Source organism: Sprattus sprattus (genome assembly GCF_963457725.1).
Source record: "Sprattus sprattus genome assembly, contig: SUPER_6_unloc_1, whole genome shotgun sequence".
Lineage (NCBI taxonomy): Eukaryota > Metazoa > Chordata > Actinopteri > Clupeiformes > Clupeidae > Sprattus > Sprattus sprattus.
Genome location: NW_027667070.1, coordinates 262,122 through 274,131, shown reverse-complemented (window position 1 = coordinate 274,131; position 12,010 = coordinate 262,122). Strand labels below are relative to the sequence as shown.

The 12,010-nt window shown below is 44.6% G+C and overlaps 1 pseudogene across 1 annotated transcript in view; it reads right to left on the bottom strand.

Annotated features, from left to right (window-relative positions):
- The window catches only part of LOC308367533, a 307,106-nt pseudogene that overhangs the window by 44,514 nt on the left and 250,582 nt on the right, over positions 1-12,010 (bottom strand). Inside the window, exon 2 of the transcript in view lies at positions 8,123-8,127. The product of the transcript in view is annotated as an uncharacterized misc_RNA (transcript). The remainder of the gene's footprint in view (positions 1-8,122; positions 8,128-12,010) is intronic.

The window sequence follows — 12,010 nt, the reverse complement described above, 5'->3', positions numbered from 1 at the left end:
AGTGTAACGCTACGCGCAAGCTTCACTGTTCCAATTTTGTCGCACTCACCTGTACCCTCCCACCTGGACACACTGCTCAGTAGCTCAAGGAAACGGTCACATTCAGGGTCATCGTTCTTGGAAGAAAGGAGCCGCCAGTAGTCTTTTCTTTTTCTCATGTCATGTAGAACAGGCTTTATCACGTTAGTGCCAATTATGAAGTCATCTCTCTGGCCCGGAACAACTAAGGTAGGTACAATGAACTTTGATTCATACACTTCAACTTCGAGGTCATAGAAGCACTTCGGGTAGGTCTTCTTGCCACCACAGCCCACAATCACCACATTACCAGGGATAGGCTGAGCACTGGGCAGAACCCCAGCAGCCTGAAGTGTCTTCTCTGCCTCTTCACTGAGTGTACAAGACATGGACCCAGAATCTAACATTCCTCTCAAAGTGACCTTGCCACTCACCAGCACTGGTGTATAAAACAGCTCACTTGATCCTTTGAGTTTCTGCGTGCCAATGAGAATCGGCACCTGGTCTGCTGGCAAGAGTCGACGATTAGCACTGTAGATTGAAAGCAGGTCTGGTTTCCTGTTGAGGGCTTCATTACTGCCACCCACGCTTGCCCTCTCGCAGCGTGGGCTACCTAGTTTGATGGCATGTGGCTGGGCTTTGCGGGCGCCGCTGCTGGACGAGAGGCACTAGGACAGTTGTTTTTAATGTGGCCAGCTTGGAAGCAATGACAACAGAGCTTCAGCAGTCTACAGTGGCTGAAGGTGGAGTGGTCAGTGCTGCTGCATACCTCACAGGGAGAGGACACAGAGGGCCGGGCGGGGCGCTGACGGTACAGGGGCTGAACATGTTGTGACAGCGACTGGGTGGAGCACAGTGTGAGGACTTTATTCAGCATGCCTACCACTTCACGCATACCTGGCTCTTCCTCTGCATGGTCCACAGCCGTTGATACAGCTGCTGGCGGCTGGCGAAGCACAGGACCCATCAGCTCTGCCTGTTCGGAAAAAGTATTGAATTCTGCAGTGGACTGACTGACTGCAACAGGGGGGGCACTGTAAATGGATGAAGAATGCTGGCTCACTGACTTCCCACGCCTCAAATCCCTCTGATGCTCGTCTAAGCGCTCCTGGACCTCTGAGGCTGTCCATTTTCTAGCTGATTTGTACTTGAAAGACATGGCCAAATGGGGGTCTGGGCAATGAGTAACAAACATCATCACAACTTCAGCGCACACGTCTTCTACACGTTTGCCCTGTCTGCGGAGGCACTCATCAGCAATATCAATAGCCTTGTTCAATCGCACCCAGTAATCTAATGCACTCTCACGCATTCTTGGAAGTGTGCTATAAAAGTCAGCCATGGGCATGCTAGAGTATGGGAGATCGCTAAAATTCTGCTTGAGGATGTCAAAGACAACAGTAGGGCAGCTGTAGGGGTCAACTTCTGCGTTGCTGCGCAGCGAAACCTTAACAATGTCCCTGGCTTTCCCCATAAGTCTGCTAGTTATCACATCATATTTTTCAGGAGTGTCGCATTTGCGTCTTCGCATGTAACTTTGCATTAAATCCTCCCACTCATGGACAGTACATGTGTCAGTGTGGTCACCTCTGAAGAACGGGGGTGGTCTAGCGTCTGCTTGGACAACTACATTCAGTCTTGAGGCATCCAGACAGCCTCCTGAGCAAGTCTGTGTAGTTGTGGCATTTGCTGGGCTTGAATGAGTGCTGGGCATAAAGTTCTGCATTGTATAATTTGTGTCATGTGCCTGCGCTGTATGTCTGCCAGTAGGATAACTAATAGTATCAGGATCCGCTACCTGCTCCTGTGTGTTTCCCACTATGTGGGTGATAGGGGTTGAACATGCCACTGGGCCTAGACCTAACTGGCCTATCTTTGGATCACTGGCCTCTCCATCTAACCCCATATGGCATCCCCTCCCCAGCCCACTAGACACAAACACACCATTCATTCTTACAAATGACATTTCAATTAAATTCTAAGAATTATGCAAGCACAGAAAAAAAATCGTTTTTTAAATGATAGCAATTTCTGATAATAGCACCAAATAACACTGACTTGTTATTCAAAATGAAGATGCTTTAAGAAGAAAAAAAATCAATAGGCTACATATAACCATTATCACCAATGAAAGACTTTCACGACAATGAAATTAAACAAAATTGCCCTCTATAACATTCTACCGTAAGCAGTGTGTCAACCTAACATTAGAATGTTAACGTCAGAATTCAGGCACGTTGCGTGAAACAGAGGATAAATACCGCAGCAGAGCTCGTTGACAGCAGACGTAGCGGTTAGCAACGGTAGCATCAGCAGCAGCTTGGCAACGGTAGCTTCAGCGACAGTAGCAACAGTCCTGGTGATCTAGCGAGCGTAGATCGGATGAACCGACGGTCACGGCACCAATGCAACCGGTGTAAATCTCTGCGTTGTGTTATAAAAAATGTCTCGTGGACAACTGTTGTAAGATGGTAATTTATTCCTGTAAACACACCAACAGAAATAGTTTCCAGCCTGCTTGCTTCACCTATACTGTAAAGGCTCATTCATGCATAAAACAAACAGGCAAATAAAAACAAACATGTAATATATACATCAAAAATATACACGTAAAGAAAGATAATTAAAAACAGTATCACACCTGTAAACACACCAACAGAAATAGTTTCCAGCCTGCTTGCTTCACCTATACTGTAAAGGCTAGCCCCCCACATGTAACAAAAGGAAAACCACATTAAACATATGTAAGAATGATATTTCCTATAACTAGTTTATATATATAATACATATAATAATAATATGTTTTAAGAGGCTATTTAATAAGATAGATGCTTAGTTTTAAAGGCAATATCTATCAGATTCATCCATCCCATTAATCCTTCACCACCTACCTCATTCATGCATAAAACAAACAGGAAAGAGGAAGGGGGGAGAGAGGGACAATACAAGGGGAGACAGGGGGGGCTACCAGAGACCCCAATACCAGTGTGATACCAAAATAAAAGTAATAATAAAAGAAACTGAAATACAGGTAACAGATCTTGAGCAATTATTAACACAGCTTTTCTAACCTGTTACACCTGCATGCTTGCATGTGTTTTTGCTACTGGATTGCTGGGTTGTTTGTGTAACATTTGGCAATTTCTTCTCTCCCCAACTACCCAGTGTTTCTTCAAAGGTTCCAATGAGTGCATCTGTCCCCACCCCTCTCCCAACGCAGCCTCCTGGCTGGAGGAGCAAACCTGTCCCACTGGTGGACAGGTGGCATGATGGTTCTGAGGAGGACGTGTGCCCCCCACAGTTTCCATTCCGCCTGGCGCTCAGCTCGATTTCCAGAAGTCATACAGCCCCCTGAAAATCTTCAAGCTGTATTTCACACCTGATGTCCTTCAGACGCTGTGCACCAACACCAACAAATACGCTGCCCGGAAGCTTGCGGCGGGTTCAAGGCCGCCGTGGACAGACGTGACGCCAGATGAGATGCTCAACTACTTGAGCCTTGTGGTGTATATCGGCCTGGTCCAGGTGACATCTGACATGGACTTTTGGAGTGAGGATTGCCATTTCTGGTTGGACTTTGCTTCCAGTGTCATGCCAGTCGACAGGTATGAGGCCATCACTGCATATTTACATATGAGTGACCCAGCTGCCGATGAGGTGAATGACCAGCTCCGTGGTCAGCCTGGGTATGATGACCTTTCCCGCGTGAAGCCTCTTCTTGACGGCCTCCTCGTGGCCTGCAGGGCACACTACCACCCACAGCAGAACCTTGTAGTTGATGAGCGCCTGGTAGCCAAGGGTACGCAGCCCACGAGCAGGGGTAACAAGCTGTTCGTCCTGGTCGACAGCCAGAATGGTTACACGTGCGACATCTCGGTCTTCAAGGGAATGGCGCAGTCTCCGAGTGGTAATGGTCTGAGCTTTGACGCAGTCGCCGGCTTGCTCAAGGTGCCCCATCTCGGCACGGGGTACCATGTGTTTGTGGACAGCTTCTACACCAGCACCAAGCTTTTCAGCCATCTCCACCAGCTGGGCTTTGGGGCCTGTGGGATGATCCGGACGGACTGTGTGGGGTTTCCATGCACAGCGGAGAATGCATTGGGCAGCGGGGCTGCTCGAGGCGAAATGCGCTGGATCCGTGAGGACCCCCTGCTTTATATGAAGTGGAAGGACAGGCATGACGTGGCCATTTGTTCCACGATCCACAAAGCCTTCAGTGGGGAGTTTATGAATCGCCGTGTCCGGAACCCTAATGGAGGCTGGACCATGAGGCAGATTCCTCTGCCTGACCCGGTCAAGCAGTACGACGAGTACATGGGGGGGTGGGGGGACCTCTCTAACACCCTCATCAAGTACTTCTCTGTGGGCCCGATAAAAAACCAGTGGTACAAGAGGATGTTTCTGCACTTTGTAGATATTGTGGTGGTGAACAGCTTCATTATCTCCTTGGAGATGGCACAGGTGAAAAGGCAGAAGCCTCTCAAGATGAAGAGCTTCAGAAAGGCTCTGTGTGAGCAGCTGGCAGCTGCTGGGAAGGACTGATTTTATTTTCCAAAAGACTGAGTCCATCATCAGGGCAGGTTTCCTGATAACAATTGTAAAAGTCTGCTTACATTTTTTACACTCACTGTCAGATGTGTAACTGTCCAATAAGATATTGTTAATAAGTTATTGAATCAATAAATGTTAATAGTAGTGTGCAAGGTCAACCCAGTTCTACGCTGAAACTTCAAAGAATTAAGGCTTTTTTATGACATGTAATTTACTATATTTTCCAAAAGACTGAGTCCAACATTAGGGCAGGCTACCTGATAACAATTGTATAAATCTGCTCACAGTTTTGACACTCATTGTCAGATGTGTAATTGTAACTGTACAATAAGATATTGTTAATAAGTTATTGAATCAGAAAATGTTAATGTTAGTGTGCTAGGTCAACCCAGTTCTACGCTGAAATTATACAGAATTTTTTTTTATTTGGTGCTCTGAAATGTAAACTAAAATGACATAATAAAAAAAAAAGCTTCCCAGAACCACCCATTGTGGTCCTAGTGTCTTTCATTTCAGCCATTCATGCTTTTTTTTATGCAATGTGCAGAACCATGTTTTGAACAAAACAGTGAGAAACAGCCGTCTGGAGAAACCAGCTTTAGAATGCTGAAAAATCTCTACGGCAGGTGTCACTGCCTTAAAGGCACCCAGTGCAACTTTATATAAACATTCAATGAAAAATAAACATTCAATTCCTAGTCTTTTTTACACGTAGTAAGTTTCAATAACTCCATACCATTTCATATCAACAACAATCGCCGCCATTTTCTTTATTTTTTGTGACCTACAATGAATAAAGCAGGATTCCAGTCAATGGAAAAATGCCCTCTCCCCACCGGCGATTGTTGTTGTTTACGATTTTCTATCAGTTCTCACCACACAACGACGTCTCATCTTTGCTGCTTGAATGTCGATATGTAGTGGTATGGAGTTATTGAAACTTACTACGTGTAAAAAAGACTAGAAATTGAATGTTTATTTTTCATTGAATGTTTATATAAAGTTGCACTGGGTGCCTTTAAAGGATACAGCTCTATAGCACCTAAAACATCGGATTTATTTTATTCACCAGATTTTGGCTATCATGTCCTTAGGTAATCGAGGTGTTCACTTAAGAGGACTTCGTGGTTGTTGTGAGAACAATTGCAATCCCTGAAGTTATGGTTAGCTTCTGCTCCTTTGCCTAGTAGTCTGTTATTTTTTGCTGACAGCCAAGAGATGGCAAAATGTTTCTTTTGGAGATGGTATAACGCTATTTGATTGGCTGTTACCCGATGGCTATGACAACATTTGCCTTGCCCACAGTTGCTAGTGTAGAACGTCTTCTGAATTCTGAAGTTGCGTTCGTTTGACGTGTCTGTTTTATGACGTTTCAGGGCTATATAAATCCGTCCTTATGTAGCCCAGCTAAATAATAGTCATGTGCACTGCGCATGCGCAGGGAATCTCTTTTCATTTAGGAGATCCGTTGAATCTAGCCACGCAAACGAGTAGGCACAAACTTGATAAAAGAAAGTTAAACTAGAATTGAATTTAGTAAGATATTGATACATTTTCCTTTTTATTTGATAAGTATTTCTTTCTTCCCTGCTTTTTATGAGAAGAGAGTTAAGTTTTATTCGTTTTTGATGAAGGAAGAGCTTCGATTGGTTTTAAGTTTGGATTGAAGAAGACTCGGAAAAGATGGCGAGCTACCCAAGAGCTTCATATCACGCACATGCAGCATGTAACCTGTGGTAGCCTGGCCAGCTACCATATGGTTTCTTCAACGTCAGTTTGAACACGAACTTTGCAACATCGCGTGGACAGATAAGTTCAACCTTTCACACTGAAAAGGCAAATCCTTTTGCATACACACACACGGACTGTTGATTGTGACTGATAATACAGTTTTTCCATACTGAATTGATACTGTTTTTCCACACTGATTTGTTAAATTGTATTTGATTGAGCATACTGAAGGGTTACACTGTTTTTTAAAGTGTATACTGAATTTTATATAGAGTGCATTTACTTTTATTGCTTTGTTTCAATTGAATGTACATTTTGGTGCATATTTACATGGTTTTGTTATTTTCTTTTCTTTAATATACATATACTACACATTTACACACACCCATTCATACACTGACTGCAACGTATTCACATCTTTTCAATTTTACATCAAGGAAACTGTACAAAATAAAGTGTTAACTATTTACAACTCTAGTTTTCTAGAATCTTCGTGAGTGTAGCTTCTTTTCACTAGTCCAGATAACACAGGTGCTACATAAAGTGGCGAGCTAGCCAGGAGAGTTGTGGCTTTAGTTTTGTACAGTTTCATCACCTTTTATTGCGAGAAATTATTTTGAACTTGTTGCCCTAACATTTAAGCATTTAAAAATGGATGTTATAAGATCTGAAAACATCAAAGTGCCTAATGCTGTGTTAGTCAGTGGATTGTCTCATTCTGAGGCTGATGATTATATTTTTGAGTTACTAAGTAGATATGGCACTGTAAGCAGAGTCTTGCAGATCGATAGCCCAGATCCAGCTTTTCTGAACTCTGCTGTTGTAGAGTACGACAGTGGCGCAGCTATTGAGAAACTTAAGGATGATCTACCTTTTTCCAAAATATCCTCTTCTGATCCAAGTGTGATTCATCACATTAAGCTGCTGTCAACTCTATTTACCGCATCTCTAGGATCTAGCCTCACCAGTAGCTATATATCAGAACTTAAAAATGTTGCAAAATTAGGTGGCATGGACTTTGAAGCATTGCTTCTTGAAGAGTTAGCCAGAATCCGAGTGTCCACTAAAGGTGAATCTTCCACACAAGATGTAAGCTTAGGGAAATCCCCAAGCTGTCACTTAAACAGGGCTGATGTATCCATACGGATAGATGAGGATGAGGATGTAATTCAAGGAACTTGCTCTTTTCCAAAAGAAAACACCCAAAGCCCTTCGCCCAGAATCTTGACTTGTTCAGTGCCCACTTCTGCAACAGCCATACGCCTACCTGTTGATCAGCTAAGTACCCCTGAGGTCCAAAGATTAGTCGTCGAGCACATAGTGAAGGGTGATGATGTTTCTTCCAGGCATCGCTCTCTGAAATTAAGATCCTTCTCTGGGAAAAGTCCTGTTCCAGCAATGGAAGTCGATTATGAAACATGGCGAAGCCACATTGATTTCTATCTCAAGGATTCTTCTTTTCCTGATCTGCAGGTGGTCAGGAAAATTGTTGAAAGTCTTTTGTCTCCTGCAGCTACCATGGTGAAGCATTTAGGTCCTCAGGCGAGTTCTGCTTGTTACTTGAGTTTGTTGGATTCTGCTTATGCTGCTGTGGGCGATGGAGACGAACTCTTCGCAAAGTTCTTGAACACAAATCAGAATGCTGGCGAGAAACCTTCTGCTTATTTACATAGGCTACAGATCTCTCTCTGTGCAGTAGTGAAGAGAGGTGGACTACATGCCAGTCAAATTAACCTCCAGTTGCTGAAACAATTCTGCAGAGGCTGCTGGAACAACAGCTTGATCACAAATCTCCAGCTTGAGCGAAAATTAGATAACCCACCATCTCTATCTGAGTTCATGCTTCTGTTACGGACAGAGGAGGACAAACAAGCCGCAAAGTCAAGCCGCATGAAACAGCATCTTGGCTTTCCAAAAGCAAAAGCTCAGTCCAACTTGCATGCTGTGTGTGACCCTTTTGCTACTGAGGTTGACATGTTTTCTGTTACCTCTGACCTCCCCTCAGAAACAAAGAAAATGAAAATGCAAATAGCTGACCTTCAAGCTCAGTTAGCTACTCTAAAAGTTTCAAAAGAACAAAATGTAGGGGCTAGCAGCAAAACAGAAAAATATAGGAGAATCAAACCTAAAGACTTCAAACAAGAGACACCACAGCAGTCCACACAGCAGATTGCAGGGAAAGCGAATAGAAAGCCCAGACCCTGGTATTGCTTCAATTGCGGGCAAGATGGTCATATCTCACCCTCCTGTAGCGATGAGCCTAATCCAGCACTGGTGGACGCCAAGAAAAAGGAACTGAGGGAGAAGCAAAGAGCTTGGGAGGAGTTTAATGTTCCTTTCAGCACTCCACCTTTAAACTAAAGTCTGCTTCTGTTGGGGGGAAAATGGGAGCAGAAATAGGTGTTAGTAGCCCCAAGCAAAACACTGTTTGTCAGCCTATCATACAGTCTCATTGTGTGAAAACCAGATCTAAACCACAGTCTAGATTAGTAGGTGAACGGTGCACTGCCATGGTTAACATTTCCGGTGTTGACTGTAGCTGCTTATTAGACACCGGATCCCAAGTGACCACAGTGTCTCTTTCTTTTTATAACAATCATCTGTCAGCACAGCCAATCAAGCCTTTAGATCACCTCATAGAGGTAAAGGGTGCCAATGGCCAGTCTGTGCCATATCTTGGCTACGTAGAGATAAGCGTGAAACTCCCAAAAGAATTCATCAGCAATGAAGACCCAGTTTCCACTTTAGCCCTGGTTGTTCCTGATTCATGCTCTAATAGTGAAGTTACCATCCTTATTGGGACAAATCTGCTTGACACCGTCTACAGTGAATATCCTGGACACAGCGCTAAGGGTAGGCATTCTTCAGTGCATGGCTATGCACAGATCCTTAAAATTCTTGAGCTAAGGAAAAGTCAGAGCACCAGTGGACGAGTGGGACTGATGACACTCAAAGGGAGAACAAGACAAACCATACCGGCTGGTCAGAGAGTTGCATTGGATTGTTCCATGAGAATTAATGCCATTCCCTCTGAACCATATGCTTTAGTAGAACAACCCACACTGTCTTCCTTACCTGGTGGAATTGTTGTTGATCAATGTCTTATCACCTTACCTAAGAAGTCATCCAACAAGTTTGCTGTATGGGTTAGAAACCAAACTGATCATGACATAACACTTCATCTCAATTGTGTCGTTGCTCAGCTTAGCGTTGCTCATCAAGTCCTGGAAAATCCTCAAATGGCAGATAAGTCTGGCATGATGTGCTCAGGTTCTTACCAAAACTGTGCTCAGACAACTAGTTCCAGCTTGAGGTTCGACTTTGGAGATTCCCCTCTTCCAGAGGAGTGGAGAAAAAGAGTTGCTCAGAAGCTGAATACTTTTGCTGATGTTTTTGCGCGTCATGACCTGGACTTCGGCCATGCCACCAAAGTTAAGCATCGCATCAAGCTGAAAGATGACACCCGCTTCAAGCAAAGACCCAGGCCTATCCATCCTCGTGACTTTGAAGCAGTAAAAAAACACCTAAAGACGCTTTTTGATGCTGGTGTAATCCGTGAGTCGGAATCCCCCTTCTCATCTCCTATTGTAGTAGTGAGGAAGAAGAATGGCGATGTTCGACTTTGCGTAGATTATAGGAAGCTAAATTCGCAAACCATCAAGGACGCTTATGCGTTGCCCAACTTGGAGGAGGCGTTCTCTGCACTCGCTGGGTCCAAATGGTTCTCCGTTATGGACTTGAAGTCAGGGTACTACCAAATCGAAATGGAGGAAGAAGACAAACAGAAGACGGCTTTTGTGTGTCCTTTGGGTTTCTGGGAATTCAACAGGATGCCACAGGGGACCACAAATGCACCAAGCACTTTCCAACGTTTAATGGAAAAGTGCATGAAGGACATCAATTTAAAGGAGGTGCTAGTATTTCTGGACGACTTAATTGTCTTTTCTGCTACTTTAGAGGAACATGAAGCAAGGCTGCTGACTGTACTTCAGCGTCTGAGAGAAAATGGTCTTAAACTGTCTCCAGAGAAATGCAAATTCTTTCAGTCACGTGTCCGTTATCTTGGTCATATTGTGTCTCATAATGGGATTGAGACGGACCCAGAAAAGGTCCGTGCATTGAAGACTTGGCCCAAGCCTCAGACCTTGAAAGAACTGCGCTCGTTTTTAGGTTTCTCTGGATACTATCGCCGTTTTGTGCAAGACTACTCAAAGATAGTGAAGCCATTAACCAATCTGACTGTTGGGTATCCACCATCCAGTAAATGTCGCAAAAAGCTTTCGCAGAATGTAACCTACCTGAACCCCAAAGAACCCTTTTCTGACCGGTGGACGGCAGCATGCCAGCAAGCTTTCGAATGCATAATAGACAGACTAACATCAGCTCCTGTACTAGGGTTTGCTGACTCTAAGCTCCCCTACGAACTCCACACTGATGCCAGCACCACTGGTCTCGGAGCTGTGCTTTATCAAGAACAAGACGGTCAGCAGAGAGCTGTAGCTTATGCCAGTCGCGGTCTGTCTAAGAGTGAGGCCCGATATCCAGCCCATAAATTAGAATTTTTGGCAATGAAGTGGGCCATAGTTGAGAAGTTTCAGGATTATTTGTATGGGAACACTTTTACCGTAGTAACTGACAACAATCCGTTAACATATGTACTCACTTCCGCCAAGCTTGATGCAGCTGGTTACCGCTGGCTGGCGGCATTATCCACCTTCAGCTTCAATATCAAGTACAGGCCCGGAAGCAAAAATCAGGATGCGGATGCTCTTTCCAGAATGCCCCATGATGCACTAGACGACGATCCTGCTTCTACCGAAGAGAGTGCGAGGATCATGGATTTTGCAAAGCAGCATCTGGCTTCGCAGGATTGTACAAACTTACCTTGCAGTGTTGTTGCTGCCGCCTGTCTCCGTCATCTGTCAGATGGAGGTAGTTATGACCTGCCTGATGTGACCTTAGTTGAATCTCTTGCCATGAGCGCTGATGCAGTTCCAGATGTTTATGGCGATGAGAAAGTGTTTGGAAAATGTGTGTTAATTCCTACTTTCACTGATGAGGACTTGATCAAGCACCAAAGAGACGACCCCATAATTGGACGTGTTATCCAGGCTCTGGAAGCTGGGTGTTCAGTGTCTGGCGATCCGGATACTCACTCACACGACCTCAAGTTGATGATCAAGGAGTGGAAGCGTTACGTTATGAGAGACGGCATCTTGTACAGGAAACGCCAGTGTGACGACCACCTTGTTTATCAGCTTGTACTTCCTGAAGCGTTGAGAACCTCCGTGCTCAAGTGTCTCCATGACGATATGGGCCACATGGGGATTGATAGGACGCTTGACTTAGTGCGTTCCCGCTTTTATTGGCCTAGAATGTCGTTCGACGTGGAGCGCAAGGTGAAAACCTGTGGACGATGTGTCAGGAGGAAAGCACAGCCTGAACGTGCTGCCCCCTTGGTAAACATCAAAACATCCAGGCCAATGGAGTTGGTTTGTATGGACTACTTGTCAATAGAGCCAGATAGTCGCAACATAAAAGATGTTTTAGTAATCACAGACCACTTTACCCGCTATGCTGTTGCTATTCCGACAAGAGACCAAAAAGCGCGAACGGTGGCAAAAAGTCTCTGGGAGCATTTCCTGGTGCACTATGGATTCCCGGAACGGCTTCATAGTGATCAGGGCAGGGACTTTGAATCTCATGTCAT